At 48.8% G+C, this 27785-nt stretch overlaps 1 protein-coding gene across 6 annotated transcripts in view; it reads left to right on the top strand.

Moving 5' to 3' along the window:
- Positions 1 to 27785, top strand: part of LOC139765963 (uncharacterized) — a 250433-nt gene that overhangs the window by 205254 nt on the left and 17394 nt on the right. For 4 of the 6 annotated variants that reach the window (XM_071693981.1, XM_071693983.1, XM_071693979.1 and 1 more), the window contains exon 2: positions 20036 to 20074. The exons of the other annotated variants lie outside the window; for them this stretch is intronic. The gene's annotated coding sequence lies outside the window, so the exon portion shown is untranslated. The remainder of the gene's footprint in view (positions 1 to 20035; positions 20075 to 27785) is intronic. 6 annotated transcript variants of the gene reach the window in all.

Genomic DNA, 27785 nt, shown 5'->3' on the forward strand with positions numbered 1-27785 from the left:
ATAATGTATGGTGACTACATTTTTATATGTGTGTAGACCGTGCTAATCGTAGCACTTCATGTTAACTTCCGTTTTGGGGATTTGTTTTGGAGCGACTTTGCTTCGCACATCATTGAACCGAATGTTGATTACCGTGATATAGCTTGTGCATATTAATGACCTATGTGTTAATTACCGCACAGCATATTTGGTTAGCGGCTTCTGCTGCAATATTAGCGGCTTCAGCCGCACTCTTAGCGCTTTCAGTTTCACAGAAACCTTGAGAAAAACATGGCGGGAGGCGTCCGGCTTGCGGTACTGCCGCACCCACACTGTAAATCGCTTTTACCTGTACTTCAGGTTGGCGAGCCACCACACACCACCACCTCCACCCTCACTACTAATACTGCTGCTGCACCTTCACCCCCACAACCACCACCACTGCTGCTGCAGCACCTTCACCCCCACCACAACCACAACCACCACCACTGCTGCTGCTGCACCTTCACCCCCACCACCACCACAACCACCACCACTGCTGCTGCTGCTGCACCTTCACCCCCTCCACCACCACAACTACCACCACTACTGCTGCTGCTGCACCTTCACCCCCACCAATACCACCACCACAACCACCACCACCACCACCACTGCTGCTGCAGCACCTTCACCCTCACCAATACTGTGCTGCACCGTCACCCCTCACCATCATTGCCAACACCGCTCTTGGCCATCACTTTCTACATTCGTTAGTTCATATTCATTATTTTATTGAGCTAGGCGCGCGCGCGCGTGCGTGTGTGTGTGTGTGTGTGTGTGTGTGTGTGTGTGTGTGTGTGTGTGTGTGTGTGTCTTTGTGACCTGTAGAGATGATTGTTTTCTTTGTGATCATATGTCTGCTGCTCAGCCAAGTTGCGGAGTGATACACAATTTGTCGTTGTTTTCAGAAGTCCTCGTAAATACATCTGGCGAGTATGATATTTTGTGTCTTGTACTATGCTTCTAAATGTTAGTTAAAGAACGGAATGTGGACAGCTCAATGGTGGCTTTATGGGTTAATTTGAAGGATTTAATTACAAGAGATCAATGAATATTTCCACTTCACAAAGACGAGCATTTTGTTTGGTGGGGGGGACAGACAGACCTCAGAGCTGTAACGAGCGAGTGGTAGATTTGGCTTTGGGCAGCTCGGCTATGTTATGTGTGGCCGGGAGTGACTGATGAAACAGCAGCGTAGGACGTGGAGCCGCGTGGGAAACGGCGAGAAGACTGGAGGCGTTGCCACAGGTGTGGTGGTGGTGGCGGCAGCAGCAGGAGCAGCAGGCTGGGCTTCGGTGGAAGAAATTTCACTCTCGGGCACTGAGGCCGAGAACCCAAGAAAGTGATGAGTTGTTTCCCTCGAGGAGTGCCGTGGGCGAGTCCCAGGGCAGGGACTGTACGTAGATCATTGCTCGAAACTCCCCCAAGTCTTGATGGGACGTAGACACGCAACGCTGCGCAGGGCCAGGGCGCCCCTCCGTCTGCCCTGGTGTCTCGCCGTCAGGAGGGAGAGCAAGGGATGGTCGGTCGTCAGACAGGTTGGCTCTGCTCTGTATTTTCACACAGAGTTCCACCTCCAGGAAGTTGAATGTTCAAAAAAAAAAAAAAAAAAAAGCAGAGGACTTCGTGGCCTTTGACGACCTGTGATGGAAGGAGTGGGTTGGTGTGTCCTATTGTGAAGGCAGACCTTCATGAATGATTCTGTTCAGTTCTCAAGCCCGAGGGTGTTTTTTTGGCTCGCTTTGATCATCGATTCGTACTGCTGCCCCAGTGTTCCACTCATTGTATTTCTCGTCCGTGTACGACCCTTCCTCTGTGCCGGCACTTGCAAGACAAGAATGTATTTATATGTAAACTTTTCAGTTACTTTTATACAACTTTGGGGACTATTGTCGCCAGTGGCGCCACCGTCTGACCTCCAGTCACTGTGCAGACAGACAGACTCGTCTGGTATTTGTCTCCACGTCTGACGCAGATGCCGACACAGACCACAGATCCGGACAGTCATGGCCTGCAGGTGGCGCCAGAAGTAGGAAAACTGTATTTCCAGAAGACTTGAGACGGAGATTCCGTCGAGTTTTCCATTGGACGTCGGTTAACGCCTTTCATCATCAGTGGACGAATCGAAATGGCTTCGCTAAAAGGAGAAATTATTAAGAGTCAGAACCTGGTACAGGAAACGTACGAACACCGTCATGTTACGACGGAGGGGACCTCGACAGCCCGAGAACAACCACGTTAGGTGGACATACCTTAGCAACCGTCGGTGATTGGCAGGTTAGGATTCTGCCTCCGACCTTCATAACGACACACACACACACACACACACACACACACACACACACACACACACACACACACACACACACGACACTTCACAAGCGCTTACATCCTCGACGACGCTGCTGGTATGCTGTTGCGTGCGTCACCTTGTTACACGGGGCAAAATTACAGATTTGGGAAAACGTACCAAGACATTTGACACCTCCTCACTCTGGTGGCGTCGAGAATCGAGACCCCGCCGGGAAGAACCTAGCATCCCTCACACCTCTATAGTTACGGGAAGATGAAAGGAGATTGGGTAAATATGGCACAGGAACTATAGAGAGGTTCCTTAAGTGTAATAAGAACAAATACTGTACACACGATGACATATGGGACCCGACACTGTTCGACGCTTCGTTTGTGAACAGTTGAAACACTGCAGACCAAACCAGATGGTAGATACAGAGATATAAATGGAGAGAAACATCAACAGTGTCCTTGATCAGACGAGCCGCAGTGGGTACGTGTGTCTGCAGGCTGCGGCAGCAAACAGCCAGGTTGGTCTAGGAGAGCAGTGTTGCGCCTTGGTCCCGGGTCAAGCTGTGCGAGGGAGGTAGGATCCTACAGGATCGACTTTGAGCATATCAGAGGTCAGGTCATTTGCATGTGAGAGCGACATCTTTGGGATTGGTGGCCATAATTCTCTCCTCGTCAGGGAGGTTGTGATGGATCCATATTTAGTGGGCAATGCCAACTCCGATTTCCATATCTGAGTTGTTTACAACTTGTGAGGGTGTGAGGAGGAGGTGGGGGGGACGGAGAGAGTGAGGGAGTGAGTGTAGGTAGGTCGTAGAAGTTGGGTTGGGAGGGGGTGAGTGTGCTGGGGATGTAGGAGGGAAGATGGACTGAGGGAGATATATCGTCATATGCAGAGACTGTGTGTATGTGTGTTTGTGTGTGTGTGCGCGCGCGCTCAGAGTGTATTTGCTTCCTCTGGGAGGCTGTTACTACAGGTTAGCATTCTATATATCTGATATGTATAGACGGTCGTGTATACACCGCCCCCTGAGGCCACGTGTACTCTGATGTGTGTGTGTGTGTGTGTGTATGGATGTGCTCATAACCAATACCGTAACCAGGGGGCTCAAGAGGCTGACCCGAGCCTTGATACAGTTATATCCTGAAGACCTTCCATAATGAGGGAGTGAGAAGGTCAAGGGAGAGGTTAGAGGGTGGAATGATGGATGGAAAGAAGGAGATGAGGGAGGGAGGGAGGAGAAGGTAAGGCCTAGAGGCAGAGGAATAGAAGGAAGGTATGTAAGAGCAGGAAGGATAGAGGCTTTGGGATGTGGTTGGTGTGAACAAAGGGAAAGAGGGAGAGGGTCGACAGACGTGCCAGGGAGAGCGGCAGTACCGTAAGACTAAGTATAGGATGTAAAGTGCCCGCCTCCTCCAGCCAGGCAACTGTCCACGGCTGGGTCCTCTTACCCAAGGCACAGAAGGGGGCGGCGCTCCCTCCCCACCTCTTCGGAGGAGGAAGTCTTCTTTCCCGCCTCCCCCTTATCGTATGGAAGGACAGTCTGTATTGCCCAAGCGTTTTGGGAGGCGGGAGATTCCACTGCCACCCTATGTATGGGTGAGGGAAGAAGGGGTAGTGTGAGGCGGTGGTGAGACACTGCGTCCTTGTTGCCTCACGTTTCTTAAGGATCCGGAGGAGGTTCGCCTCTTCACTGGGACACCCCTGGCTGAGGTCAGTCACCTGCCAGCCAGCTAGCTTGTAGAAGCAGACTCGCCAGGAGGATCTGATATTTCCCTGAGGTTTGTTTTCTGTACAAGTTTACCATCATTGCCAGTAGCATGAGTACACTGTGATTGAAAAAGTAGGGCCCCTGTACTCTGATGTTGATACTTCAAGGAATGACTGGTTGTGTTAATTACTGCATATTGGCAGTGTATGTATGGGCAGATGATTACCCTGGGTTACTGGTGTATGAATGGGCAGATGATTGCCCTGGGTTACTGGTGTATGTATGGGCAGATGAATACCCTGGGTTACTGGTGTATGTATGGGCAGATGAATACCCTGGGTTACTGGTGTATGTATGGGCAGATGAATACCCTGGGTTACTGGTGTATGTATGGGCAGATGATTACCCTGGGTTACTGGTGCATGTATGGTTAGGCTTTTGAAAGGTCCACGTTCGAGAGTGAGTTGGCCAATAGTGACCACATGGTGTGGGACTCGCATGACACACTCCTTACCTTTGGTGTCGGCAGGTAAACAAGGTACAGTGCGCCCGAGCCTGTAGCCAGGGGAAGAACCCCCCACATTTCCCTACCCCGTGTGTTTGATTAAGTGTCCTCGCGTGAGCATCACCCCCGCCCCCATGCGTGTTGGCAAGTGTCTCCTCCTGCCCCGTGCGTGTGGGCCAGATGTCCCCTCAGCCACTTACATGTGTCCAAAATGTACCCTGCCCCGTGCCGTAAGTGTGACCAGGTGTGTCCCTGCTGCCCCGTGTGTGTGGCCAGGTGTTATCCCTGCCCTGTATATAGTAGTAGACGAAACCCCCCTCCTCCCTCTACTGCCCCGTCCGCGTTAAGAGGACCCCTTCCCCCTTTCCCTGCCCCGTGCGTGTGAGAAGGTGAAGCCTCTCCTCCCCTGCCCCGTGCGTGTGGGGGCAGGTGTATGGCAGGACGCGGGAGATGAGAGCGGCGCCAGTCAGTCGGCCCCGAGACCGGTTTTGGTTGCCAGATGGACACCCGCCGCGCTTTTTGCTCCCTCCCGCCCCGGTATCGCTCCGTCGCGGCCCCTGGCGGTGCCACCCAGGGGCACGGGGCGGGGTGTGGAGGGTAAGATCCACTGGAAATGGCGGGGTTCTTTAACTGAGGTTAGTGGTCTGGTGTGGGCCGCGGGAACTGTGGCAGTAGTCGTGGGGAGGAGGGTATGGGTTACATGGTATTGTGTGGGCGTATGAGTGTGTGGGTGTGTTAAGTAGATGTTGGGTATGGGCGCGGTAGAATTGGTTGATAGTGTGTAGGCGTTGTACGCTTTGTGGTAAAATATGGACGTTCTAGAGTTTAGGTAGCCTTGTATTAATGTGCCATATCTTGTATTTGTATACACACCCACCCACACCCCAGGCTAAACCAAATGCGTATTTATCGTAAGCGCTCTGAGGGCAGGATGAACACCAAGGCTGGTTGCGGGCCGACTACAGCGCCCGGGATTCGAGCCTGGGTGAGTCCGTGCGCGAATCATGGTCAGCAGCGCTAACCACTATCTTGTATCTGTACACAGTTGAGGTCTATCTTGTGTATAAACGTGGTTGTTGGTGGTGTATATACCTGGTGGGTAAGGTAGAGATGAGGACTCTGTTTTCGTAGTGAGTACGTGTGGACGCGGTCGTGGATATGTTAACCTAGTTATGCGTGGATCGCTAGAGGGCTGCGGGAGTGCTGGCAGCTGTGGGATTGGTGGAGACTGTGGGCGCCCTTGAATGGTGTGGGCTGTGGAAGCGGTGTGGGCTGTGGAAGCGGTGTGGGCGTGTGTGGCCGATAATGGCCCCAGTACAGGAGGCCGCTGTAGATAAAATTGATGATGATATTGTTGCAGGTACGTCTGCTGTTCCCGCCAACCTGCTCAGCCTCAGCTGATCCACGTCGTCATTATTTCCAGTATGATCCACCAGATTGTTTGGTGGTGTGTGTGTGTGTGATGGCAGGTAGCCAGGGCGGGCCAGTCAGCCGTGACCACCGCCACGGTCAAGGACGTGGCGGTGGTCGCATGGCTCCTCCATTGACATACGCATCCTCAGCTGGGTGGTGTCCCCGCGCGACCCATGCGTTGTCCTTGTCCTTCCACGCTACGCTGCCTCTGCCCCCGTCACACCTGTTCTTGCTGTCTCCACGCCAGGCCCTCGCCTTCCCTGGCGTTGCCTCCACTTCCATACATGGGTAACACCCTCGACGCCAGGAACTAAGTACAAAAAAATTGTGCGTTGTGTTGATGTACCTGATCGATCGTCCCAATTTTAACAAGAGATGCGAAGGTTTAGGGAACGCCACGGGGGGAGCACAGCATGATGGATCAGTTCGTGTTATAGCCCCAGGCCCCAGACGAGATGAAGGAATTCCAAATCTACGTTCGGTCTTATTAACCTTAGGGGACTCGAGGCGTCCATGTTAGGTTGGTGGCCCCATTGACTCCTGCCGACTCGTGGTTCTCTCTAACCCGGTTACGTAGGCCTACGGGCGGCGGACTCCAACAGCCCGACTGAGCGAAGGGGCATCACGGTAACGTTGTCCAAGACAAGAGCTGTTGGGGTTGAAGACTTCCTTACCCATCGTAAGCCAAGCACGAAGCAATGTGTGTACTGTACTTCTCGTATCACAGTAAAACTTATGCACCAGTAAACCTGTTGTTGTAAGAGACCAGGTAGAGGCCAACACCCCCTCGAGACCAGTGTCAGGTAAGGTGAGGGATGCATGATTAAAGATCCCAGCGATTCCTTTGCCGTTCCGAGATCTTCATCAGTGGCTAATTTTCTCATGTCACTGCATCACAGAAGAGCTCAGTACTGGCATGGCAGGTCACACAAACCAGGTAATAACATTCACAAGGGAAAAACTAAATGCAGTTCCCGTTCATGTGATCTGTATCGCGACTTGCCTCATATGATACAGCATTGTGTCTCTGTGTACACGTGAAGGACCTTTAGCCTCGAGACAATAGCGAGCGTAGGAAACAAAACACAACCTCTCTCCGAGAATAGACACGTCTGCCGGTGTGCCTGACTTTGGTACGAGTAGTGGGGTTGCCTTCGGGGCCTGTCTGCAAGTCCGCCAGAACCTGGCTGATCACGTGCACTCTGCTAGCCTATCCCTTTCTCTCTTGAACCGCGTCGACTGGCTGTGTGTGTGTGTGTGTGTGTGTGTGTGTGTGTGTTGCTTGTGCTAGGTACGAGTTCACTAGTGTGGAACCTCCTGACTGTGTGTTCTATATACTTCTTGACATCCCTGATCTCCACAGTGGTTTGTTTTATACATTCATGGTTCCTTCTTTTTTTCTCACCGTTAGATCCCCCGTAGGCTCAGGACCAGGTCGTCCAGTAGTGTTCAAGTGTATGTTTTGATACGTGTCGCGTCTCCATTGCCCCAAGTTAGGGGGAGGATTGTGATGTATCCCTACCTGCTTCGCTCACACACTCGCATCCACATTCCCCTGTGCCACAGTTACTGTGGTCTTGCTTTGTAATTGCATCCACGGACCAGTTGTTCATCTGCTTTCTCACGCCTAGTCTGCGTACACACACACACACACACACACACACGCACTACTTTTACTTCTCTCCAGTCGCCATCACGTGCCCACACTTACTCTCCCACACCTGTGCTCATATCCAGCCCCACATTCGCCCACACATACCAGCACCTGATGTTTGCACGCTCAGGTCCATCAGTCAGGTCAACGCACGCCCATCAGGTCAGCGACCACGGTCACCGAAGCCCAGGAGGTCCTCCAAGGAGACAAGTCTTGGGACGACCACCATCATTTGTACTGCCGCTGCTCCCATCACCACCTGTAGCTCCCACAGCCACCATCACCACCTGTAGCTCCCACTGCCACCATCACCACCTGTAGCTCCCACAGCCACCATCACCACCTGTAGCTCCCACAGCCACCATCACCACCTGTAGCTCCCACTGCCACCATCACCACCCGTACTTACCCCTGCCACTGTCACCACCTGTAGCTCCCACTGCCACCATTACCACCTTTACCTCCTACTGCCACCATCACCACCTATACCTCCCACTGCCACCATCACCACCTTTACCTCCCACTGCCACCATTACCGCCTTTACCTCCCACTGCCACCATCACCACCTTTACCTCCCACTGCCACCATTACCGCCTTTACCTCCCACTGCCACCAGCACCACCTTTACCTCCCACTGCCACCATCACCACCTTTACCTCCCACTGCCACCATCACCACCTTTACCTCCCACTGCCACCATTACCACCTTTACCTCCCACTGCCACCATCACCACCTGTAGCTCCCACTGCCACCATCACCACCTGTAGCTCCCACTGCCACCATCACCACCTGTAGCTCCCACTGCCACCATTACCACCTGTAGCTCCCACAGCCACCATCACCACCTGTAGCTCCCACAGCCACCTTCACCACCTTTACCTCCCACTGCCACCATCACCACCTTTACCTCCCACTGCCACCATCACCACCTGTAGCTCCCACTGCCACCATCACCACCTGTAGCTCCCACTGCCACCATTACCACCTGTAGCTCCCACAGCCACCATCACCACCTGTAGCTCCCACAGCCACCTTCACCACCTTTACCTCCCACTGCCACCATCACCACCTTTACCTCCCACTGCCACCATCACCACCTTTACCTCCCACTGCCACCATCACCACCTTTACCTCCCACTGCCACCATTACCGCCTTTACCTCCCACTGCCACCTTCACTACCTTTACCTCCCACTGCCACCATCACCACCTTTACCTCCCACTGCCACCATTACCGCCTTTACCTCCCACTGCCACCAGCACCACCTTTACCTCCCACTGCCACCATCACCACCTTTACCTCCCACTGCCACCATTACCACCTGTAGCTCCCACTGCCACCATCACCACCTGTAGCTCCCACAGCCACCTTCACCACCTTTACCTCCCACTGCCACCATCACCACCTGTAGCTCCCACTGCCACCTTCACTACCTTTACCTCCCACTGCCACCTTCACCACCTTTATCTCCCAGTGCCACCATCACCACCTTTACCTCCCGCTGCCACCATCACCACCTTTACCTCCCACTGCCACCATTACCACCTTTACCTCCCACTGCCACCTTCACCACCTTTACCTCCCACTGCCACCATCACTGTCACCAGCAGTAGAATCCCTACTGTCACTACCATTGTCTTTACTACCGCTATAGCCACTGGGTGTCACCACCACATGCAGCCCCAGCCCGGAGGTGGGTGTGAATAGGTGTTGTGACGCCCTTGATCCGTGAGGCTGTCGCTGTTGGCAGTGATCGCTGGCAGTTGTTTTGGAAGGCTACTGGAAGACAACAGTCCTGGCGACTGACGCAGCCGCCACAGCTTCCCCTCATCGGGTTCCGCTTCTGGACAGCTACAGAGTTCGTGCTTCAGCACACCCAGGGGGCTCCTCGTTACGTGTGCTGTCCCTCTGGGTTGTGTTGGTGGTTACGTATGTTGACACCTTGAGCACGACATGAAGACCTTTGCGTGAAATGGCCTGGCCTTTTTTATCCTGTCCCTTTAGGGTTAGGCGAGAGAGGCCATAGGTCGTCCCGTCGTGCACAAGGGTTAAGAAAAAAAAAAAAGAATGTTTCGTGGACACATTACCTCGTTTAGTATTTCCTTCGTGTGAAGTATGTCCGAGGGACGTGGATTCCTTAACTTGTTTGGTTTTGTCGCATTCTTTCGGGACCAAGAAAAAAAATGTTTTCATGTCCTCTTGTATCTCTGGAACTACCGGTCTGAGGTTTAAGAGGCACCTGCCTGGGTCGTTTACACAGTCTTTTATCGTTTAGTTTAATTGTTCTGGCGAAGTGCTGCGTCTGTGGTGGCTTTGAGATTAATACAATGGCCAAGTGTGTTCTGCCTCGGTCACTAATACGTCCACAGTTTTGTCCGAGGAAGTCTCGGTCGTCTGTATGATACAAGTCGATCTGTAACCTACAACCCAGCTCTCCCACGTGTCTTGCCTAGTCTGCCACGCCTGTGTAGGATGTGCACCATCTCTCTGTAGACGTTGTCGAAGGAACGTCACCAAAACTGGGTTATTTGGACGGTGTTAGATTGATGCTGGTCGCAAGGCAAACTCAACAGGAGTCTGGCAAAAAAGAAAATCTTTTTTTTTTTTGTCTCGATAGAGCCAGGGTTCACTCGCCTCTTGAAGGCTATGGAACACATCACAATCCAGGAAAATGCCTGGCCTGGCTTTAATAACCCAGGACTCCTGGTACCGGTTGGAACTTAGCCTGTGACCCGGGTCGGTCGGGGCGTTATCCCTTTGTTTCGACATGATTTACGGGTTTTTTTTGATGCGCGTGATACAATGGAAGACCTCTCGTGTTCCAGTGCTTTGAGATCTCGTCCTTCTTTCCAGTGGACTTCTTTAACAACGCTCCGTTTCAGCGGTGATTATTTGTCAGACGTTTAACATGGTTTCCCAATTCATTTATCTGTCTACGGTTGCTTGTCGCGCTTTTGGCTTCAAATGAACTGCGTGTGCGCGCTTGTGTATGTGTGTGTGTGTGTGTGTGTTGTGTTTGTGTTTACTCGTCCTATACCCCCACCCCCCATTATATGTAAACAAGCATTGCGAGACTAGAATTACACAAATAATAGCTGCATGATGAGCTACAAGTGGGATGAACAGTCCCGATGTCCCTTGTTATTATCACGGGACACTGTGGACGTGTCTTTAGCACGTGGTGAGAGGTCAGCTGGTGGTGGTGGTGGGTGGGAAGGACCCACGTGGTCTGCAAGCAGGAGAGGTTTGACCTGTGACCTGATACCTGGGAATCGGGTCTTTTAAGCCTGGGCAGCTCAGGTGACACTCTCGGACATACCTCCCGCCCTGGCAACGCCGTCATTCACTCTTCTCAGAAATGACGTATTTCGTTAGTGACAGTAGTTCACTACTGTGGAACGGATTTCGTAATGTTAACGCAAAAGATATGTGACTATAAACGTCATTTGTGTGATGAAGTGTTTTGCTATTAATCAAATAAGTGGAGAGAAAATGTGCAAAGCACCAGTCTGCTCCCGGAATGATTAGGGGAGTATAAGACCTGACGTGGCAATAATCTAGTGTGGGTAGGTACAGCTTCCTGGGTCTTGTGTCAGAGGACGAAGGTGAACAACAGTGATACCTCGTCCAGTGTCTCCCTGGGTGTGCCCTACACTCGACATTACCTGTCGAAGGTGCGCCCTAACCAAGGGGCGGCTCATCCACTCAGTGCGAAAATAGTGGACGAGTGTGTGTATGTGTCCGGGTAGGGGATGGTGTATGGTGCCAGAGGTGTGGGGTGAGGCTGGACCTGACCGGCGGGCGCGGAGGTGTGTCAGGTGATGGCATTTCCGAGGACTGGCCGGGTTTGTGGGTGACTTTCCAGATCTGCGCCTCCCTCGCCACCCGCCGCCGCACCCTCAGCTAGGCCAGGCCCCGCTGCATGTATGTACTCGTTCCAGTAATGGTTCTCTCTCTCTCTCTCTCTCTCTCTCTCTCTCTCTCTCTCTCTCTCTCTCTCTCTCTCTCTCTCTCTCTCTCTCTCTCTCTCTATCCTGACTCCCCTGCGACGTCTGTTTGAACATTACTTGTTTATCCTTATCTTTATACTCAAGAATTTAAGTGTGTGACTTACTGGTTGATGAATGTGTCTTCTGACTACCTGCACGTTAGTGCCTCGTACAGTCTCGCAACCTGTAGTTCACCTGAATGTTATCTGTTTCTGGTCTCGGTTGTTCAGTAATCATTACACTGACCTAATGACACAGTCAGCACACACACACACACACACACACACACACAACGTTCATTCTGTATTTGTATTTACTTTAGATTTTTTTCAGTGCTTCTGAAAATAGAATGGCGGTGTATTTTTTTTTTCCAGTACGTATTATCTCATGTCGTCGGCATTCCTCCGGATAATTAAACAGAGTTTCGCATGACGAGGCGATCTTCGCCCGGCCTGCGGCAGCGCTTGCTTGCTTGCGGTTACTGTAGTTGTTCACTGGCGCGTTCCCGAGCGCTGCTCTTGTCGGAGCTCTCAGGTGTTGTATGACTGAGGCGTGTACTCTGGCTTAAGCTGGGCGTCCGTCGTGTTGTCGTGCTGCCAGCCGTTCTGGCACTTGTTGAATCTCTCCCTCACTGCTGGCGTGTGCGCTCCTTCCACTCCGACGGGAACATGGGTGATCGGCTTAGGTGGAAGAGTGTCTCGCATCAGGCGCAGGGTCTAGCGCCGCAACGGGGTTGGTTTTTACGAGCGAGAAACGTTCAGACTCTGTGATTCAACAGATGGGAGACGTGAGACATTCATTGTTCTATACACATGCACAAAGGTTCTGTTAGGATTTCTCCCAAGCATAGATATACCAGTCATGGAAGAAAGAAAAGGCTAGATTCTTGAGAATGTTAGCTGTACCTAGGAGTGGTGTGTGTGTGTGTGTGTGTGTGTGTGTGTGTGTGACTAGGGCCCCTACCAGCCAGGGAACCTGCTCAATACAAAAACAACAACAATCCACCAGAGGCATTATACAAAGGTCCCGAGGACGGAGACCTGTCGTTGCTGCCGGCGTGTGGGAGTGGCCGTAAGGCAGCTGCTTAGTGCATTCTGGAGGAAACCAGACAGTTTCCTCCAGCACATACCTGACGGTCGTGCAGGGAGCAGCGTCTCTGGCCTCGAGTCTTTTGCAGCAAACGAAGTGATAAGCGAGGAAGCAACGCAGCAGTCCCGGCTGTGTGGGGCTTGAGACGTGCTTACTTGACGAAGGTAAAGGGAACCACTTGCAGATTCCCCTTCCCCCAACGTTTTTTTTTTTTTTAGGGTAAGTTAGTTTGTTTAGGCTCGAGTACAAACCTAACCTAGCTTAACCTAACTCATCCTAACCTAACCTAAGTCATCCTAACCTAAGCTAACCTTAACTCATCCTAACCTAAGCTAACCTAACTTAACCTAACTCATCCTAACCTAAGCTAACCTTACCTAACTCATCCTAACCTAGCCTTCATATTTTCAGGGAAGGGATATCCTCATGTGATCAAAAAGAAGGAGAATGATCGTGAGTTGTGCAATAGTAAAAGCAGCAAAGTGTTGATGTCAATGAGTTTATATCTTTTATGTACGTATGTTTTGTCAGCTTCCAGACTTGAATCAGCAATTGTCTACGTAGCCTAGGAAATTGTTTTACTTTAATGTTTCTTATTTTACTCAGAAATCATTCTCCCATTTCGATGTTTTGTTTAGAATATGTAATTTCCTCGGAACGGAGCTAGAGCCACAGAAAGTGCCTAAAAGTTTTAAGCTATATCTGAGAATTTATGAGCAGCATTGCAACGATGTTATTAACTGTTTTCCCGTGTGTACTGTGACACGGTCGATGATATGAGGTCAGCCATCCTGAACCAGAACACACCAGCAGGGCTGTAGACCTGACTGACGGTGGATCACTGAGGTCCTGACGTTTATCAAGTAGGGAGGAATGTCCGCTGGTCACTGGGGACACCCAGCTTCGACTGTCTGAACTAATGACTCTCTAGGCTGGTAATCTGAGGTTCCTTTTTATGTGATAAGAATCTCGGAGGCACATTATCGGCATGATGACAGTAGCTTGGGGACTTCTCATGGAATGTGTTCGACTGGAGTCGCCAGTTTCTTGGATTTGGTTTACAGTAAAAGACCAGTGACCGTGGCTCGGTGATTGTGGTCTCAGGGTTCCCCAAGACGTTTCTGGTAGGATCCCTTGAATGTGATTGACTCATCCAGGTGCCCATGGTTCACCAGGAAGGCCTAGTAACTTGTGGCTTGATGACTGAGGCCTCCAGGTTCACCAGGACGCTCCAGTAGGGTCGACTGACGCCGTGATTTAATCATCCAGGTGTCCAGGTTCACCAGGAAGGCCTAGTGACTGTGGCCTGATGATTGAGGTCATGGTGTGAACCCCAGAAGTGTAGTGGCTCGGGGCGGCTCGGCCTCCTGCCTTCACCGAGGCGTCTGCCCCAGCGTTGTTAGGTTCCTCCTTTCAGACCGTCTTGTCTCAGTTTCTTGCTCTACGCCTGTGTCTCTTTGTCTTGTTTCTGCTGGTGAGTCTGTCTCGGTGACTTGCGACTGCTGGTGCGTGTCTGTCTTGCGTCTTCTGGTACGTTTGTCTCTTTGTCTTGCGTCTTTCATCGCCTGCAGATACGTCTCAACCCTCCAGCATCTGCTGATCTTTCGGTAATCCATCTGAAGTGTGATTTTGACATCAGCGCCCTCCGAATGTATGTAATCAAGTGCATTAACTCGCACCAACCCTGCTGTGCCTTAGCTTCTCACTGTCTCCATCATGTTAACCAACATGAACGTGATTAAGGAGTGTCCATCCGCCCGCTCGCCCCTTCGTCTGTGATGGAAATGTCAGAATCTGATGGTTGAAATAGCCTTCCCATGAACTTTGTGTGAGTTTTATGAAAAGCTTTTTAAAAAGTTAAGATCGTGCTCTTTATGTGTGGTTGTGAAACCGTGTGAGTGTGGTGCAAAACGTGAAGTGTGTCAGTCACGTGGTGGGCGTGGGACTCAGCCTGCAAGACGCGTTTTGAGTCTGTGAATGCCTTTTTTATATAGTCTTTCTTAGAGGAAAAAAAAAGCATTCTATGGTCAAGAAAAAAAAATCCTCGAATTCTAATTGTTCTGTGACGGCGTTAGTCGGTTTTACACTGTAATGACCATCTTAAACTGACTCACTCCTAACAGATCTTTAACTCAAGACTACGATGAGTTAGCGTATCGAGTACGACTTAACGTGGTAAGCACGGTGATTGAATCCTCTTTATATTTGTGGCCTAACCCCTTAAACACGATGAAGCTTTTAGATTGCATTAACGACCCCTGATGCTTCTTGTTAAGCAGAGAAACTGCTGTGTATTAACTACTGGAGGACCATAATTACCTTGCGAGTACGATTCTACCAGTTAGGATGATTGTATCCTTCGAGTTAAGTGATTCATCCCCGTAAGTGCGAAGGAAAAAGGGGGAAAATATTGATAACTCGTAAGATAAGATACACTCCACGAACCTCCTTCCGTGTATTGATGAGATCATTTGAGGACGATGTGTTTTTGGACTAGATATTTTGGGCGAAGATAAACAGGATCGCTATGTCCTTTTAAGGATGTTTGCGACAGTAGAGGAGGTAGGGATACATAAAGAGAGCTTTGCGTGGGAGGAGTAGGAGGTCAAACATACGACTCAGGAGGAATTGTACTGTAGACTCTTGTCTACAACCACGGTGGCGAATACACGTCAAGGGAGCGATTGTTTATGATAGTGAATTCATTAACAAGACCACAATCTTCCGTCTGATTTCCCGAGTCTGGTTTTTACTCTTGGACCCTCGGGTTGTGACGCCTTTTTTTATATAGTCTCACATTGTGAGCCTTCGCGCGTCCCGCCGACTTGATTTTTCACACTTCGCGTCTCGTTTTCAAAAGAGTGAATACCTAATGGGTACTATTCAGACCAGCCAGGGCGTCGTGGTTACGTAGGCCTCCTATAGCCTGATGGTGCAATGGAAGATCACGGCAGCATACCCGAAGACGGAAGTATATATATATATATATATATATATATATATATATATATATATATATATATATATATATATATATATTGGCTTATGTAATGTATATGTATGTATAGACCTTTGTGTGTGGAAGGATCATGCAGCGTGTCACTCCTGTCCCATCGCCCGGCTGCTCATGAACAGCGATGTTGTGGCAGCTGCTTCCCTCCTTATATGGGTCATGCCCATGGCTGTGGTGGCTGGCCAGGCCCCCACCAGGGAAGCTTGCTGGGTGACTCGACCTGCTGCGGGGTTGAAGACAAGACCCCGGAAGGTATACGTAAGGGAGGCCATGAAAATAAGTCTGGAAGATGAAAACGTGATGGTAAAGAGGAAGACGTCAGGTGGGTAAGGAATAGCTTGTTAGGTAACGGAGTAGGTGTGTGGGTTGATGGACAGGTGGGTTTGGCGGGTCGGTATATGGTGGAAGTGCGTGAGTGGGTCGGGAAGCGGGTCGATGCGCGGGGGGATGGGTCCGTGTGGGTAGTTTGGTAGGTAGGTAGATCGATAGGGGAGGAGGGAGTAAGTGGGTAGGTGTGCACGCACGCAGGTCTGATGGTGTGCGAGAGAGTTAGGTTAGCTGGCGAGAGATGGGTAGGATGGGGAGTGTGAGAGTGGCAGCTGAGAATAGTGGGTGTATGAGTAACAAGATGAATAATAGGGAGGTAATCTGGCCACGCAGGTAGACAGGGATAAAGCCACTCGAAGACACACGGGCATCACTACGGACGGGAGCCAATCTGTTAAGCTAGCCAGTAGACAGAAGACGAGAAGACGGACGGGAGGGAGAGACAGGTTAACGTGCAAATCACTGAAAACCGTAAAACCATATCTATGTCATGCATACCAAGACTTATATTAACAATTCTACTCATAGTTTTTGGTGCTTTAACGCATGGGCACCTGGCCATGCGTTCCACGTTGCCTGGAGGACTTGAGAGTGGAGGAAAACATTAAGAAATGGGAAGAAATAGAGAAGCCTTGACAGGAGAGAAATTTGGATCGGTCAGGGACGGGAGCGGGGGAGTTAGAAAAGAGAAATATTTTTTTTCTACAGCTGTATAAGTTATTATGTAATGCAGGGAGGGGCTCGCTATAGAGGCAGAAGAGAGAGAGAGAGAGCAGGAAGAAAGCGAGACAGTAAACGCTAAATCGTTAAAAGGTTTTAATTATATGAATTTTGCCGGCCGAAGACGCAATTCATATTTCAGCTTTCTCTGGCGGTGTTGCCCACGTATGAGCTTGTGTTTACCTGAGCGTGGGCTTCCCGCGGATACTTTGGTTATTTTTCTTAAGACGTGACATCTCGTAACGAGAAGAAAAAAAAAAAAACGGGGTTATGTTTGGTAATGACCTTCAACGCAGGATGATTTAGGGACCTGGAGAGTTGAAAGATTCTTTTGGGCTGGATGGCAGCACCTGATCCACGCCAGCCGCCGCTTTCTTCTCTCTCTCTCTCTCTCTCTCTCTCTCTCTCTCTCTCTCTCTCTCTCTCTCTCTCTCTCTCTCTCTCTCTCTCTCTCTCTCTCTCTCTCTCTCTCTCTTTCTCTCTCTCTCTCTGTAGATTAACGCCATCGTTGTGACCTGGCGAGCCAGTATAGATGTATTCCTATTCTGTCTTTCTTTTTTTTTTTTTCATCATCTCATCTTTCCGTTCTTAAGCCTTTCCTCTCCTTCCAGGGACCTCCCCCACCCCACCCTTCCCGTCCCTACGCGCTTCCCCTTCACACCCTCTTACCCGCCGCTTGTAACCCAACCTTGTGCAGTAACCCACCGCGCCTTGTATTCCTTGTAACCTCGCCTAGTACAGTCACCCAACCTTACATTCCTACGACGCAGTTGAGGCCTCCATATATTTTATCATAATCGTACCTCCTTTGTTTTATTTCACTCTTTTATTGATGGTTTATTTTTCTCTTTACCCAAAATTTCAGTAGGACGTGTTGAATGGAAAGAACTGAAAGATGTTATGTATTGAGGGTGTATTTGACGGGAGATTACATAAGTGGTTTAAGCGCGTCATTCATGTGTTAGTTCGCGTGTGTAAGGTAGGCGGTGACTGGCTGGTTTGGGAAGTGAAATCACTCGTACGCGAGATGTTGTTTGGCTAATGACGTATCCCGCTCGGTGTTGCCACTTGTGGAAGGAGAAATTTAAGAATTTGTTTAATCATGGGACTATAAAGTTTGGTTTTCTAGAATTTAATGAATGAATGATGTAGCGGTTTTAATGATACGGCCAGATGCATGCACGGTGTGATGGCATGACCCTTGACATGATCCTTATGGGTCAGGTCGAAGGCCAGACCAACATGACCCTTTAGGTCATATTGTCTTGCTCAAGGATCTTACCTTCGTCCTTAAGAAGGGTCCCCGCCTTCCGTTTTCCCTCCCTCCCTCTTGCTTGTTCCTCCTATAACTTCACATACCGGTGTGTTTTCTCCACAACCACGTCATACCAGCGCATTACCCATTCATCCACTCTCGCACCGATGTATTAACTGTACACGCTAGTGTATTACCCCCATGCAACTTCGCTTACCAAGTGTATGATCTCATCCACGCTCACACCATGTAATACTCCTACAACCCCTCTCACACCAGTGTAATATCCGTACTACCACTTTCACACCATGTTACCCCCACAACCCTTCTCACACCAGTGTAATATCCCTACAACCCCTTTCACACCATGTTACCCCCACAACCCTTCTCACACCAGTGCAATATCCCTACAACCACTCTCACACCAGTGTATTACCCATACAACCACTTACACCAGTGTATTACCCCTATGTCCACGTTCAGACTGATATATTGCTCTGCCAGCATGTGTTGAGCGCCCTGACCTGAGTGTAAGGGTGAGCGTGCAGGTCATTGACCTGGCCTAACCTTACACATACCTCTCCAAGTCTTGGCCTCGGGGAATTATGAAGCAGACTTTGTATAGATTTTCGAACACGGGTTTACTATTCGTATATTACAGGTTTCTCTGCGTAGAAAATATATTTAAATTTCATTCTTATCGTAAACTTTATTTTATTATTTTGGTGTAATAAGTTTATAGTGAATTGATGTTGGGTGATTTTATTTTAGATACGATGAAGTTTACCACTGGGTTGTTATTTGATAACTTGAAGGGTTCCTCTGGTCAAGTCTCGCAGCGTGGGGCTGGAGTTCCTGAGCGTCTCTGCTGCAGCCCACGCGCCACCATAGCGGCCGCGGCACACACGGGCCCGTCGAGATGCAGCTGGCAAGACCTGACCAAGTTGCTTCCGCCATTCGGCCAGAGAGCGCCATGATTCCTCCAGCACTGTCTCCTGTACGGATCTGTTGAGCTCAGGACTGGATTATGTCTGTTAAAGGTCTCTCTCTCTCTCTCTCTCTCTCTCTCTCTCTCTCTCTCTCTCTCTCTCTCTCTCTCTCTCTCTCTCAGAGCTTGGAAAGGGTAGTAAAGTCGGGGGAGGAGGAGGAGGAGGAGGAGGTCAAGGTAGATCACAGTGCGGCTCTGTCCATGGGTCGCGTTTACCACCACCCCCCCAAGCCTCGCCAGCACTACCAACAACCCCCCCCCCCACCACCAACAACCCCCCACCACCAATAACATTACCACAACCACGACCAAATTATGACAGTGACCGCCACCGCTACTTGTTATCACGTCTTTGGTACGACTGTTCCCTCGCCCACAGTTGCTACCCAATACACCCATCGCAACCTGGGTATTATCGTGATATTAGGATCCAGTAATTATAATGTTCGGTATCATTATTGTGTGATTTTGTATGATCGGGGCCTGAACATGCAGGAGGGTGAAAGGAGGGCAAGGAATAGAGTGAATTGGAGCGATGTGGTATACCGGGGTTGACGTGCTGTCAGTGGATTGAATCAAGGCATGTGAAGCGTCTGAGGTAAACCATGGAAAGCTGTGTAGGTATGTATATTTGCGTGTGTGGACGTATGCATATACATGTGTATGGGGGGGGGGGTTGGGCCATTTCTTTCGTCTGTTTCCTTGCGCTACCTCGCAAACGCGGGAGACAGCGACAAAGCAAAAAAAAAAAAATCATTATCCCTGTTATTTGATTTCATTCGTGGTACTCTAGCCTGTGAGGCGTGCCTCCTGTGCACAGAATTATGACACGAGTTCTACATTGGTTTGTTTATGTACATAGAATACATATGGTACTCACTTGTGTATGTATATGTATGGGTGTATGTTGTGTGTATTGCCTTCCTTCATGAGGTAATATTTTACAGTTTAAAGATATGCTTTTCATATACCTCTTGTAGCTTCATATTCTTATTTGTGTCGAGATGTATAATTTGACGATTGATATATATTTTTTTTTTATCTTTCAGAAACTGAATGGCATCTTTTTGTAAAGGAAGTCGCCCAAGGTAAGTAGAGAGCAATGAGTCGCCCGGGTGTGTACGGAGACTGTGTATGTATTTAGCGTTCGTCATTATGCTTGCGGGGGGTGGGTGGGGTTGGAACATTGTGGACGGTGGTACCATCACATGACTTCCTGATTCCGCGTTCCTTATCTGAACTTCCCGCACCTTGAGGCGTGAGGGAGGGTGGTAACGTCCGGAGTCATCGCGGATCTCCCCAAATAGAAGAGTGTAAACTCACCGTCCATCTGTAGGTTACCACTTTTATCTTCGCTTCTCTCGTTACGTAACTCGTCCACCCGAACCCATGAAAAACACTTCTTAGGTTTGTATCGGTAGCCAGGGCCAAGGGCACACGTCGGGACAGGGGGCAGGGCATCCATACGCGAGGAGACAACAGAACCTGTTTGGATGAGTTGCCAGGAAATACCGACCACCGACTCTTGATAACAATTCATCTTCCTGGGGAGAATTTCCTTAGTGGTGGGAGCTATATTTTGCTTGCTTGAGGGGCAGGTGGTGGTGCAAGCGTAAGGTTAGTGTCTCGTTTGTTGAAAAGCAGTGATTGTGGGGAAGTCAGATGTGTTTGCGTGCGTGTGTGTGTGTGTCCGTGTGAAGGACGATGGCTGAGATCATTGACTCATGGTGGTTAGAGCTTGCCCGACTCCCTCCCCTGGCTGGGGCACAACCTGACGCTGGACGATGGGTTCAGTCTATAAACACACCACACTTGGCAAGACGTCTCTCCTGCTCGTACAGCCAGCCACTCGGGCTTGCTCTCATGATGCTTCAGAACTTCGACTTGCCACCGCTTCTGATTTATAGAAAGTCGGATTTTTTTTCCCCTTCAGAATATTTGATACAAAAGAAAGTCTTAGATGTTTCCTTATGTTTCGTATCTGTCAACTTTTACGTGAAACTTAGGCTTGCAAACTGATTCACGTCTGAAGATGGAGTTGAATCGTACCCTTTGCAAGGGGTGTTCACACCCACGTCTGTTGGTACTGACAACACACCAAAGGTCTCGTACTCACGGTACCTTCCCAACCTCAACCTCCTGGTTAGTGTTGCAGTGTCAGCATTAGTACAATTTCTCGTCTGGTCTCGGGGGAATACCACCGTTATTAATTAAGAGATTGGCATTATTCTTTTCCGTCCTAGTACGAAGTAATGATAGTTCTGATACTGAAGCCACGAAATAAGAAAACAAGTGGTTTTTTTTTTTTTATTTTACCGTATTTAATGTTGACTCCCTGTGACAATCTAAATATTTGTACTTAAAAGTGACAGAAGAGTTTACGCGCGCGGTTCCCAGCAAGGTTACCAAATCATGAACTTTTGTTTACAAACATACTTTCATATCCGGATTCCCTTGATTCCACCGGAAGGTGGTGATCGTGAGATAGTGTAACGTTAAAACTAGAGAAAGCGTCGATAACCCCTCCATGAAAAATGCTAACACACTTGATGTGAGGAGGTCTTTTGCACCGGGTTTTATAGAGCCTCATAAAATGTGTGTGTCGCGGTGTGTGGAAGAGATCCCGGGCGATGGGGTGATCTCAACGCTGCTGAGCGAGTGATCCGTGACTGGCGTCTCTCCCTCCTCCACATCCAACATGTGTTTGGTGGCGGTGGTAGGCGGGGAAGTCCCAGGACCCCTGGAGCTTGGTAATTAGTAGTCATTGTTGTGGTATGTTGAGGAGAGAAGGTTGGTAGAGAGGTGATAGTTACTGGAAGTTCTGGAGGGTGGCAATTAAAGGGGATAGGTGCAGAGGGGCGGGCGGTGGTGGTTGGAGTCAGCGGTGAAGGTTAACGATAAGTGGTGGTAATTGTGGTGATGGAAGGGGAGGATGGTGGTAGTGAGTATTGTGGTGATGCAAGGGAAAAGTGGTAGTAGTGAGTATTGTGGTAGTAGTTAGGAAAGTAGTCATAGTTAAGGTAGTAGTGGCTGGTGAACTCGACAGTGTATCGAGAAATCTGTGACTGACAGATGATTGGAAGGGCTTTTTGTTACGAACGACCAAGACGGGATGATGGTGAAGAGAAGACAGTGGTGTCGCAGGCGGGGGGAAAAAAAGATGGTGAAAATAAGCACTATACCTGCCGTTGTGGGAGTTCACACCAGGTCCCAGGCACCAGTGGTGTGAGCGCATGGTACAGTGAGGCACGCACCAGGCTCCCAGACACCAGTGGTGTGAGCGCATGGTACAGTGAGGCACGCACCAGGCTCCCAGACACCAGTGGTGTGAGCACATGGTACAGTGAGGCACGCACCAGGCTCCCAGACACCAGTGGTGTGAGCGCATGGTACAGTGAGGCACGCACCAGGTTCCCAGACACTAATACCGCGACAGTACAGCAGACGACGTGTGAGTGCCTAGCACTCTCTTTTTTTGTGTCGGGAAGATAGCTCCCTGCTACTGCACCTGAGGACCGCGGCCCCGGATGGATCATGTACACTACTGGTGATCGGTGTACAAGTAGTGTAAGCGAAGGTAAGAAAAAAAAAAAGATAAAAGGTAAGTTCTGACATGAACAGAAGACCAGGTAGCTTGTACCTAAAAACCCGACAGTGTTTACTACTGTGTTTCATTCAGATGGGTTGGTGTTAACAAGGCTGCCTCGTCAGCGTGACTATGCTATACTGTCGAAGTGTTCTCCACCGCTTTCCATCTGGCCACAAAAACATCATCTCATACTTCCTGGTCTTTTCTTCCTTCATTAGTTCGTTATATAATGCGGCCGCAGCAACCACAGGAAAAGCAGTGGTACAGCCGTGGGAAGAATTAGGGAAAATATTGTGGTTTCACAGCTGCTTGGCCTCCTCCTGACAAGTGTTGTGAAGGTCATGGGGGAAATATTACGACTTGAGAAATCAAGGAAAGCGCCGTGCAGCCGACCAGACAGGCTGGGCCGCGTACTCGAAGGCAAGTACCGTACCATCCAGCAGCCTGACCCATATTGTACTTACCTGGAAACTTTGTCACACACTGACTGGCGGGGGATGGAGGGCGACCTCTGACATTTGCCGTCGGGTATATACTCAAATTTAAGGCACGCTCGGGGTGCGCACGATCAGGTGAGTAAAAAGTAATGGTACTGCTTAAGCAGAGTTTGAAAAATTAGTGGAATATTTGATATTCATTTACCTTCCAACAGTTTGTTCTGCCGAGTGTGATTGGAACTTTCATTGGAGTTTAAAGAATTTAATAGAATATCGAATATTTTTTTTTTACGTTTCCACAGTTTGTTGTACGGAGTATGATTGGAATTTACACCTGTCTTGAGAGAGTTCGGCCATTATTACGATGATGCGCGAGTTGGTAGAGTTATGTAATTTACAATGTCAGGATGATATATATGTAAGGGCAAAGGTGAAACTTAGGAAGGTATGATAACGCCTCTGGACAGACAGCTGGAGACTGATTATTGAACATTGCACCCGAAGGCACTTTGGTTTGTTGCGGGCATATATTTACCTTTTGAGTGTGATTTGGCATGTCAGCGTTTGTGAGACTTTCTCACAGAAAGATGTTACTCTTGAAATTCAGTTATGTCCATTCTTGAGATAAGGTGTAATATAATTTTGTAAAATGAGAAGCCATTTTTAATTTGTAGTTTCTTATCTGATAGATGTGATGCCTTTGAAATTGTTAATCTTTCCGTTGATCCAGGATGTGTGAGGATGTATTAGGCCTTGTCTTCGACATCCGATTACCTGTTCTTTCGTAACATGTCTCTTGTAACAGTAAAGAGATGTATAGATTTGACCGTTTCAAGTTCTCGTTGTGTTAAGTCGGCTGTAAAGTGAATTGCACGAAGTGTAACATGACAGTTACGAATTTGCTGAAAGGTTCGCTTGCCTTCATAATTATTATTAGACGTGAATACTTTTAGACATTCGTTTTGTTCTTTAGGTATAATTCGTTTTGTGTGTGTGTGTGTGTGTGTGTGTGTGTGTGTGTGTGTTCGTCCGTCTTGTGCCGGTGTACTGTACATTAGCTTTAGAGTTTTATGAGATTTTTTTTACTTTGTTAATGAAAAAATCTTCACAGATTGTCAGGGAATATTGTTCTCTGAGCTCTTCTCGTTCTCGTAGACATGTATTTTTATGGAACATCATTTTTACACGCATTGTTCTGTTTCATATACCCTACCACACACATGTGATCACCTGGCTTTTCATTTTGCCCGAGTTCGCTTCGACATTATTGATGGAGGTTAATTTTAGGATTTATGAATTTATGAATTCCTCTGTTACGATCAAACGTTCGATTTTTATTTCATCCGGTGACTGGTGTATATTTACATTCACTCGTAGAAAACGACGACCTTCTGATGGTAAATCAAGATTTATTGTAGTTGCTAAGAATTGTCCATTATCTGTGGCGCAAGTTCCCTTTAATCGTAGTACATGACCTTATATGGTTAATGTTAGCCCTCTATAAATGGAGGGAATTCTGCACCACAGATGGAGGAGCTGGTCTTGACTTTCGTGCGTTTCCAGGGCTGGTTGTAAAACGTGCGGTGTGAGGGAGGGAGGGAGGGTGCGTGGCGGTACGTGTCGTGCTGACCCACTACCCTCGGGACGGCCTCAGTCGGATTCCCACGGACTTGCAGCGCTGCCACACTTCGTGTTTACTGCCCGGAGTCCCAACGTCAAAGCAGCCAATAACTTTCCCACGTCCGGGGTATCGTAACGTGCATCCAAAAATACAGCGCTTTGTATTCTGCTCATGAGGACTGGGGTACTCGGCCTGCCGTTGTAGATAAGTCTGAATTCTTGCGGTACATGTTTGTCACATAAAAAGATGAACTCGCGAGGCCACATTGTTTGAATTTTCTTGCTCCTCGGGGGCTCATGTGTTGTGTTCTGCGTGTCTCGAGAACTGTAGAACAGAAGCATCGACCCAGAATGTCGCTGTAGTATTAAAAATTATTTATTTACTCAAGCGTGCCGTAACGCAATATTTGCAAATTACGTTGTTACGATTTTATTCAAGATTATCGGAAAACGTAAAAGTACTGAAGATCTTGAAATATTTAAAGGTAGATACCCTTAGCGTCTGGTATGTGTCAGCTGACTACGGGGCTCGATTCGCTGGCCCAGTTGGAAGAGACTAGGCTGCGGTTAAGGTTAGGGTTGGGTAGCGATCCCTTATCTGTTGCTAACCTCTCACACCTCGTGCTGGATTCAAGACTTAGCATCACCCGTATACGCCTACATATAAACACGTGATTCGGATGGACTATGCAATGATTGTGTTTCGTTCACCCAGGCTGTTTAAGGGCCACAACCCGCAGGCGATGGAACTGATTGTGGGTCATATTGTTTCTCGCGCTTGCAGGTAATGATTAGAACAATTTCTTTGGGGCTCAAGAAATTTTTATGCTTTTTTTTTTCATCGCACATAGTTGGATGCTGCTGTTCTACAGTCCTCCATGTCTGCCGTTCGCCATTCTGACTGGGAATGATTCTTGACTAGATTGAATTCCATACCTTCCACGATTTTTTCTGCGTTTTGAAAGCAAAATTCATTCCTACGCCACTTCGGGGGACGGTAATGGGAGGTTGGTGGGAGGAGTGGGCGGAGGAGGTTCATTAGGATAATGGTTAAAAAGATAATTCAAGTGTGAAGAGAGAGGCTCAAGTTCGTAAGCCAGCAGCAGTCGCCGGGATGTGTAGGGCGAGCATCTGGGGAAGGGAGGAGGCTGGGCTGGGCTGGGGTCATGAGAACGTGGAGCCTCTACACCCTCATTATGAAGTGACGCAACGCTTTTGTTTCTTTTTTTTCACCCACGAGGTTGCAATTTTGTTTGGGGTTGATTTTAAGATTTAAGAAGAGGTCATAAGATGTGGGTTAATTCGTAAAATTAGAGGCTAGTGCTGGCGGCTGTGAGAGCGGTTTCAGTCAGGTGGATTGTATACATTTTGGGGGAACCAGTAGTATTGGGTATTGGATGACATTCTAGTCACCTTTGGCTCTCGTGTTGAAGATCAAAATCCTAAAAAGACAAATTGTGTATGATTTTCTCTACCGTTTTGAAAACTGATGGCTGCCCGTCAGTTTACATTTATGATTATTTCATGTAAAACATGCGTTAACTATTTATATATGTAGGTATATAGATGTTTTTCTTGTGATGAATTAACAGTTGTGTCAAGTAACATCTGCATATGTTTGTAGCCGTGCTTGTGGTGGCGGGAGGAACCATCGCAAGCACCAGGAAGTGTGGCGGGAACACACACACACACACACACGCGTCCAAACATGCGTGCGTGTCAGGCGGTGACGAGCACGTGCATACCAGACTTCCGATCACCATTCGGAACACCACGACCACACCTTGTGGTATCCAGACTCAAGCACCTCCGTCCTTCCAACCCCTGCAACCTTTACCCTTAACTACCTACACTCGTGCTACCTTCATCCTTAGCCACCTACACACCCTCAAACTACCTACTCCTTCAGTCACCTTCATCCTTTGCAACTACACTCTTCAGTCGCTTGCTTCCTTGCCACCTGCACCTTATTTCTCGCACGTTACAGTCGTAACTCTTTTAGAAACCACGTTTGTCAGCCTTTTACACCAGAGTAAAAATATTAAAGTATCAAAGAGAAAAAATATGGAAATGAAAAATTACTCCAAAGTGTTGAAAAGCATCTGAGCAGCCGCGAAATGCGTGACCACTGCTAACGGTTCGGCTCACGGATGTGCACGAGGGGAGGAAATGCTCCCGGCTTCGCCCAGGCTGTGGCAAAAGATTTCGTGTCAGTGGATCTGTGAAATCCTAGGTGGGGAACATGCCAGAATTCTTAGTATGGTCTCTCTGTGGCCGGGAAATAGGCAACTATTACTCATGGACTAAGTGAGGAGCCTCGTAAAATATTCTACATGAGACCGGCAAAGGCAGGGTCCCTCAGACCTGGGTGACCTGGAAGTGTATTTGATAAACCACGCCTTAGATCAGTGTCAGGTAAAATGTTCTCGAGTAGTTGGCAAGCCCGGACAAACTCTCGTAAATACTTGACGAATGGCCAACATGTCGAAACTTATGGGTATGAAAAGGTAGTAAAACCAACATGGAAGCTTAGTATCCGAGAGAGAGAGAGAGAGAGAGAGAGAGAGAGAGAGAGAGAGAGAGAGAGAGAGAGAGAGAGAGAGAGTTGAAGTAGATGGTATTACGAGTTTGATATGACGAGCGATGGTAGGATAAGTGGTAAATGAGAGATGATAGAGGTAATTAAGTACATGAGAAACTTTAAAGGAGTTTTATAAGAAAATTGATGTTCTTAATTTCATACCCAGATAAACGGTTGTGAAGTGGTATTTCCTAAGTTTCTCGATTTTTCATGAAACCATCCTCTTTCCCTGCTACTTTTTGCCTCTCCAGTTTCTACTCCGTCATCTTCCACCCCTTCAGAATTCGTCTGAGCCACATCGATCGTGACGTTCCGTCCGCAATTACTGCCCTCGCACGTTCGTCTTGTACTGTTTTATTGCTCGGATATGCACGGTCACATGAAGTGATTTGATGCTATTGAAATGCTCCACAGTTCACGTTCATCGCTGATGTTCTTGGTTTGCTTCGCTAGCAATGGAGGCTTGATGACTTAACTCACAGCTGGATGTGATTACTGCAGAATTGACAGAGCCCAACTCTACGCCAAACCAACTCAGGACTGAAGACAAAATAGCTGGTTGTCGTTGACGA

The sequence above is a fragment of the Panulirus ornatus genome, chromosome 56, assembly GCF_036320965.1.
Source record: "Panulirus ornatus isolate Po-2019 chromosome 56, ASM3632096v1, whole genome shotgun sequence".
NCBI lineage: Eukaryota > Metazoa > Arthropoda > Malacostraca > Decapoda > Palinuridae > Panulirus > Panulirus ornatus.